This window comes from Argiope bruennichi, chromosome 3, assembly GCF_947563725.1.
Source record: "Argiope bruennichi chromosome 3, qqArgBrue1.1, whole genome shotgun sequence".
In the NCBI taxonomy this organism is placed as follows: domain Eukaryota; kingdom Metazoa; phylum Arthropoda; class Arachnida; order Araneae; family Araneidae; genus Argiope; species Argiope bruennichi.
Genome location: NC_079153.1, coordinates 117,055,831 through 117,064,691, shown reverse-complemented (window position 1 = coordinate 117,064,691; position 8,861 = coordinate 117,055,831).

The window sequence follows — 8,861 nt, the reverse complement described above, 5'->3', positions numbered from 1 at the left end:
TCATAACTTTAACAACGCTTCAGTGCTGCATTAAACTTGACCCCAGGTTCCATGACTAAGCTTGACCCCAGGTTCCACGACTAAGCTTGACCCCAGGTTCCACGACTAAGCTTGACCCCAGGTTCCACGACTAAGCTTGACCCCAGGTTCCACGACTAAGCTTGACCCCAGGTTCCACGACTACGCTTGACCCCAGGTTCCACGACTAAGCTTGACCCCAGGTTCCACGACTACGCTTGACCCCAGGTTCCACGACTACGCTTGACCCCAGGTTCCACGACTACGCTTGACCCCAGGTTCCACGACTACGCTTGACCCCAGGTTCCACGACTACGCTTGACCCCAGGTTCCACGACTACGCTTGACCCCAGGTTCCACGACTACGCTTGACCCCAGGTTCCACGACTAAGCTTGACCCCAGGTTCCACGACTAAGCTTGACCCCAGGTTCCGATGACTAAACTTGACCACAGGTTCGATGTTAGTCGAAGTACAGAAAGTGCACATATCGAAAATAGAAACCGAAAATTTTGGAGAGTTTCTTTTTTTTCATGTAGCACTGAATGTAATAAGTAATAGTTTTGAAAATGTAACTATTTAATATACGAGCAATCATTTATGCCAACTCTATATGATAATAACGCTACCACAGATGCATATTTTGTTAACTTTTCACAGCTTTTCGAACTTTCCGCTTTTTTCTCTTCATTTTCCCCTTTTTTTCCCTTGCCGTAAAAAAGAATGAAACTTCATAAACTTACACTTTCTCCCCATATTTTCTAGGGAATAAAAAATTCAGAACACTTCGCATTTTCCTTACACAGGAATAATATCCAATCGTTTCGTTTCACCCTTTATTTAAACTTCAGATATTTGCTGCAACAATTCGTTATTGCAACATGAAATAACCATTTCTTCGCTTGAGCTCTAGTTTTTATTATTATTATTATTATTTTCTTTTTATAGCGCCGAAGTTGTTTCCCTTTTCCATAAGAACTTAAGCCCCAATTTTTGATCCAAGGTAATAATTTCCCCCTTGTTTATAATGCAAACAGTGGAAACGCCTTCATATGAAATTTGCTTTTAAAAATTGTTGTTACTTTTGGCAGCTGTCAAAAGGGACAATGAAAATAAAGATTTGTTTCTATTTTATTTCCCCTCTAGAAATAAAAGTAAGAAAAGTTAACTAAATTTTGAGCAGAATGAATTGTAACATTTATTCCTAAAAATGTAAATATTATTTGAGTCTCAAATATTTTTTACAAATACTAACATTTAAAAGTAAGATAATAATTAGTATCAATTAGATCTTGAATGAAATTTTTTAAAAATGTAAAAATCAGCAGAGTATTTATTTTTCGCCTTTCGTGTATATTTCCACAGTGTAGTGCGTTTTGAATTTAATCAAGTTTAATTTAGTTATATTAACATCCCATTTTAAAGAAAAACTAGGGCTATTTAGGGACGGACCTCGTAATTTTGAATCGCGGTCAGATGACCAGGACGACACCTGAGTTGGCACCCCCCTCTCCACACCACGCGACACGAGCGGGAGGACGTTTAACGTGCACCAGACCCGCTTACACGACGGTTCTTCGGTGGAATCGGGTCTCGAACCTGAAACCCTCCGGGTCCGAAGCCGAGACCTTATCACCAGGCCACCGAGGTCTGAATTTAATCAAGAAACAATGTAAAAATCGAGCATCTATCTTTCGATTGTTGGTCCAAAACATAATGTAGAATTTTGGAATACAAATCACATTTCAAAATTCATTTAAAGGATAATTTCGAAAGTACATATAAACAGGAACTGATATACTAACAGTTAATCAATTTGAAAATGATTTTTTTTTCCAAATTTTGATATATCATCTGCATTTTCTCTAGCAAAACTATTAATCATATTGCAGGTCTCCGATTTGTTTATTTTTTCTAAACATGCTCTTTCTCAGATATAGATAAATATACTGATAATCCTCCGACGGATTCCAAACAAAGTTTGACAGAAATCTACACTTTTATTGTTAAGATGGAATATCAAATTTTTCATTCATCTGAATTAAAAAAAAATTGATCATTTCGAATTGAGAGTATTTTCAAACAAACATTTGTGAAAACCTGGAAGATTTTTTTTAATATTACGATGGATTTTTTTTTTTTTTACATATAAAATAAGATTGTCCTTGGTGAGAAAGTTTTTTAAATCTTTATTGCTTACAATTTTTATCTAGAATTTGTAATAGTATACATTCCCGAACATCAAGATTTGCACACGAAACGCATTTATAGCATGATTTCGTCACACATAATTTAGTTACAAAATTTCATTCAAATAGATTCCTGTTTGATAACAGTAGTTTACAGGAATATAAAAAACATTTATCGCGGAATCTGAGAAAAGATTTGAAGTTTTCTAGTTTAGGGAACGTTCATTTGTCTTGTTTTTTTAAACAGGGAAGGGGGTGAGGTGAGAAATATTTATGGCGAACTTTTATAAATTATACAAAACTGTATCAGAATTTCAATATCAATAATATTATAAAATCTGAGAGTCAACCTAGCTCTCACTTTGGTCTTAAGGTAGTGACTTCGATATATAGTGGCTTGATTTTGCCTTTCACAGTCGCTCTTCTAAAACTGAACTTTTAAAAGACCCAAATTATACAGGGATTATAGATTTACAATAATTCAATATTTATAATAAAAAATGTAATATTTCCAATATTACTATTTATGATAATGTAATTATATAATAATATAACTGTATCATTCGAAGCCTTTTTGAAATTATTTGAAAAAATATTTTGTTGCACTTGAGCACGTCTTATTTTATTCCCTTTATTTTTTATCCCTCTGATAAAGTTGATAACGTTGATTAAAGAGAATATCATTGCTGTCAATTTTACATTTAAAAAAGTAATTTTCGGTGATATTTAATTTTTTTTCTCTTTAAATAATTAAAAAGTTCACATAGTTTGTTTTCTTGTTACGTTCTGGCGACCAAAGATAATAAAAAGTTAAATGCTACATGGATATTAAACATAATTTTTTCTCTAAATCACGGTACTTTATTCTATTTTCCTTAAATGCTTTATTAAAAAATTTAAATTAATCGATTTATTTGCGGTATTGCATTCTCTTTTTTTTAACTTTTAAATGTCAGTCCACACTAATAAAATCCATGCCATTATATCAAATAAATTATGAATTCTTACTTTTTATATGCCGTGCCGTCACCAATCAGCTCACTTCTCTATAAAATTTAAGTAATGTTGAAATTTTCTCCAAATTTAGATCTTATATTTCATTATGACAACATTTTTCATTTAACAAATCTTGACGATAATCTTCATGTATTAACAAATAAATTCAAAATAAATTTCGCTCAATCATAAAGCAATTATTTTTTTAAAAATTGCAAATGTCTAGTTCTATTTAAGCTTTTATCAACCTAGATAAAATTTCCTTTTTTTCCAGAAATAAACTGCCAAAGAGAATTTCCAATACATTTTTCTTGAGAAATATCAAGAAATTCTATAATAATTTTTATAACGTGAAGAATTAATCTCGAGCTATTTAATAAAAAATAGATTAGAAAAAATAGAAAATAAAATTTATTCTTTGGAAATAAATTGAATTACAACTTCAGTTAGGGAAGAGTGATATAATAAGAAAGAAAAGAAGAAAATCAGACCAAAAGTTAATTAAATGAACTTTGCTTTCCTTTACTTCTTCCAAATAATCCTTTATGATGTCACTCAAGGGAGATAAAAATAAAGATTTATGTTTGAATTTCAAGGAGTGGATAGACTGTGCTTAAGTTACCTTCCTGCCAAGCTTTGAGATACAATTAAAAAAAGGATCAGCTGAAGAGAAATTGAATATAAATTCAATAATGAAAAAAAAGTGTGCACTTCAGGTGACCAGAAATGAGGAAATAAAATTTAAATGCAGTATAATACAGTATAAAATATTCACATTGAGTACAACTTTCAGGAACATTATTGTCATACAATATATGAAATAGAAAGTTAAATTTAAATTTAACTGAATTACGATACGATCAACATAAATAATTCAGTACAATTAGATTACGCTAATCGCAATTAATCGTATTGTTACGAATTTGTGATGCCGCTTCCCAGCATAGTTGGTTCCATCATCAGAAAAACTGTTTTACAGTCATCTGTATTGGACGGAGTCCGGGTGTCGCGACGGAGGTCCCAGAGCTTGGCGACAAACTTGGCGATCATTTGGCGACTTTGGCGCCAAAATAGATTATACCCGAAACATCGAGAATTTTTCCGATTCGTCCATTAGGAACAGAGATACGCCTCGAACGTTCCCGATTGGTTGAGAGACTTCTAATCCCGATTCCTGAGACCTATAAAAGCAGGCAGTCTGCAGCTGCCAGGGAGAGTAGTCGGAATCGACGATAAAGAACTGGCCTTCCAGAGATTAGCACAGCATTGACGGAGTCAAGCTAATGCTGAACTAAGCTGTGCGCTACTGTCTGCAGTAGAGTCTTGTTGTGTGCACGTCTCGGCTGAAGATAATCGTTTTCTATGCTGTATATAGTTGTCTTTGTGCTGTCCTGTGTGTCTTCGTGTAAATAAACGCCGCTGTTTTATTTTCTACTGCCGCCTGCTGCTTGAGCGTTCTCGACACCATATAACTTCCACTATCCAAACGAACCGGAAATTTCGTAACAGTATGAATAAATTAATATGCTCAATCATGGGATGATGCACTCGTAATATGAAAGCTACTCATTATATATGATGAGAATAAATAACTCATTGCGGTTAGATAATATTAAATTATTAATCACAGAGCCATGTTTAGAAATAAATTATATAGTACAATCATATGAAGTTATTTCAATGCAATTGGGTTTATAATACATATTATGATGCCAATCGTACTTATGTTACGATGAGCATAAAGAAAATAAATCTTATTTTTAAATTAATTCAAAATTTGATCAATAAAAGACTGACTATTTAAATAACAGATAACACTTATCAAATTAAAGAAAAATTTGTAATAACAGAGAAGAGGATTCTTTGTGAAATGTGTCATTCTTTTTTTATTTAACTTGACATGTTTCATTTTTATTAAATTGTTATTTTGTGACACTTTATCACTTTCCGATATGCTGAATTTTAATTTTTGTGCTCTAGTATATTCTAAACGTCAATATCTAATATTAACAAATACGGAATTTAATTATCCTTTTTAACTACTAATTTAATTAAATTTTAATTTAGTATGACTGTTGTCATCTAGCATTGAATTACAAAGTGATTTTAAGGTTCTACAGCATTTATAACAACGCATTATAGATCTAAAAAGTGAATCATAATTATATATGTATTTTTTAAATTTTCATTCAATTAAAAAGGTCTTTTAAAATTCTTATTAAATTTATAACTAACATATCCTTTCCTTGTTTATTTTTATAATAGAGATGTTTTTATCTTTTGCAAGTTGTAGATGGTGTTATCTAAATGATTAATTATGATTGCAGTATCAGGTATTTGAAAAATGAAATAACTGAAGAAAAAAAAACTGCACCTCCTTTATTTTAGACCTCAAATAAATATTCAAAATATATCATTTATTTCTCAATGGACTATCATATCAGTAATAATAAAAGCAGATACTAAGTAGGTAAAATTTAAAACCCAAATGTGGCACTAGAATTAATCCACAAACTGGCTACCCCGCCCCGTCGGAAGGAACACGGAATAACTTGAATGACTGGACCGCCGCGACAGTTACACTGGCGAGTCCTAAGGGCCACCACCGGCCACAGTACAATCCTTCCCTAAGGAAGAACTTCCCGTCATCGATGGGAGGATCCAGACAACCACATTTTTGTATACCGCAAGGGTGGCGAGAACCAACCACCATGCCGGAAAGTTTCTCATCCTCAATTATGAGGTGACCCCCCCCCCTCTTGGGACGGCAATAGAATTAAAAATAAATATTCTAATTAAGATCCCACAACAATAGAAAAATTTTCTTAAGCAAAATAATGATTTCATTTCCCTGGTAACCTGTAGGTGCTAAAATGGTACAAATAAATAACGCGAGACTAGGAATAAAAGATTAAAGTTACTAAACATTACAAAATCATTAAAATTTTAAGCAAAATCGCTTATTTACTAATATTTTGTTAATTTGAATAACTATTTGTACAATTGTGTAATTCTATTGCGCATCGTTCATATTAATAAATTCTGGCTAACAGGATTATTTGTTAGGAACAAATATCAAAAATTGTTTCATATTTAAATACATTTTTAAAAATTAATTTAATAAATCAAATACGGACTAATAAATTCACTATTCATGTGCCACTTAGATCATATCAAAATTTCCTTATGCAACTTAAAAACATAAATGTTAAAAACAGATTATTTTAATAATACCAAATGTTATAACTCTGTTCCAAAAGAGTTAAAAAATTGTTCCTGCTGATTTAAAAAGATAATTTACTTTTTAAAATTGCAAAAGAGCTCAAAATTATATGGATTAAAACTACTTTAAATTTCGTAAAATAATTGAGAAAGATTATAAAAATTATCAAACACTTTTTAAAAAATTAAAAATTTTAATTGACACAGTTTATTGTTAAATTTGATTTAAATGCGATTAATATAATTCTGTGAATGAATATCTATCAAGAAGAGGTACTGAGTTGAAGTTAGATACCCGGACTAGTATTTAGAAGATGATAAATTCGATTCCCAAATCCAAAAGAATCCATTGCATATAAAAGCCTTGAGTAACTTCAACCAACGTATACATGTTTATAAGGCCTGAGAATACGTAGGAAAAAATATGTGAAAAAAAAAACCCTGTGAAGATTCAAACTTGGTTCCTATCATTTGGCTACTCATTATTACGAGGACTAATCCAGCATGCTCTGTAGTAAGTCAATGAAGAAACCTTGAGCTGAGCCATATAGAGGGTAGTTTCTAAATATAACTTACTTTTTCCTCTCAGCAATATTGACAATTGAGAATGGTTTTTATTAAATTAACTTCAGTCTTTTCGTCGTATCTCTGAGAAAAACAATCAAATCAAAATTTTAAAAATCTTGAACTTTTTAACACAAGTGCTTAGAATTTGAATATATCATATTAATTACATTTCTACACAGATATTAACAGTTTATAGAAATATAAGTGTTGTAATATTGTGGAAGTAATGTTACTTTTAATACTTCACTGCGAACACATATCTATCAATTGAAACATTGTAATTGCATGTAATCTGTACCTATTCATTGCATGTAGTGTATACCTATTTATATAGTCTCACAAATAAAAAGTTTCAGCTCTCTGTACATTAGAGAAACCCGTGTTTTATTATAATCCAAAGCTTCATTATATAAAAATCATGACCCGAAATAGAAAAATCTCTACTAATAATAAAGATAAATATATCTATTTATTTGACGCTCTACAGAGCAGAGCAGACCAGACCAGACCATTTGACCTAGAATAGCTACCTACCAAATTTCATACTGATATACATTGAAGGATGGAAATTTGTACCTAAACCATATGATAATGAAAAAGCATTAAGTTTTCAATGAGGCCGATTGGTGGCTGTTAAATTCTTTATTCTAGATTTAATTAATTTTTAAATATATTTTTAATTGTATATCGCAACAATATTTTTATCGTTGTGATTAAAACCAAAATCGTTTTCATTGTTCAATCAAATCAAATGTCAGATCGCGTAGTTTTCTTCTATTGCTGAAAGTTAAGGATTAGTTTAGTTATATTAACGTCCCGCTTCAAAGTAACACTATAGGGCTATTTTATGACGAACCTCACAATTTTGATTCACGGTCAGATAACGAGGATGACTTTTGAGCTGGCATTTCTCCGCACCATAGGCAGAGGAATGTCATTTGACCCCAATGGATTTAACATACATCAGAATTCATTAGACGGTGAAACGTGAGCAGAAACAAGTCTTGAACCTGGAACCTCCTTGTTCCGAAACCGAAATCTTACTACAAGTAAACCGCAACCTCTGAAATCTGAAGAAGAATCCTGTTTAAAATCCTTGTAGCGTCTTTGAGTTTCCATATTCACAAACAAGCAGACTGACGCACAGATATTGCTAAAAAGTGTCTTTTGTAGTCTGGGAACCTTAAAACTTTTAGATTTATTAAAATCTTGAGTTTGAACTTTTTGACGATTGCAGTGTTCTCTCTATATAATATATGAGAGAGTGAAAATACTTCCAATGTTGCACTTCCGTAATACCTGTTCGACAGCTGTGATCAGTTAGAGATGTAAAATCAAAAACACTGTTTAATAGAAGAACCAAAATTTTGACGTAACGTTTCATATAATTAAATGTGGCAATTTTGTTCACACAAAAGAGCCAAACACTCAACGCAAAGACACCTCCACCGCCATTTTCAGAAATCACGTTTTGAAAACCCTTTCATATATTTCATTCTCCATTCAATCAGAAGCCAGGCTTTCAATTAATGCCCACGTCGCCTGTTGGGACGTGATCTTTTCGTGACACAGCCCTCTTAACCGCACGCCGCGTACGTGAGGAAAATTCGAAAGGCACACCGGTGCCTTGCTCGCCCGGGGACGAAACTGCGCCGGATTTTAATACACGAAATGATTGCCTTGTCAAAAACACGAGCTTCCGATCGATACTTCGAATGGCTGCCGTTTTATGGACATTTCAATGGAAAATAGTAATCATTATGATGAAAGAATAATTGGGAAGGTATCCGGCGTGAAAAAGAATGATTTGGATTTATTTTTCGTGTTTAGGGGATTTTAAATTTTAAAAGCAGTTTTCAGACTGATTGTA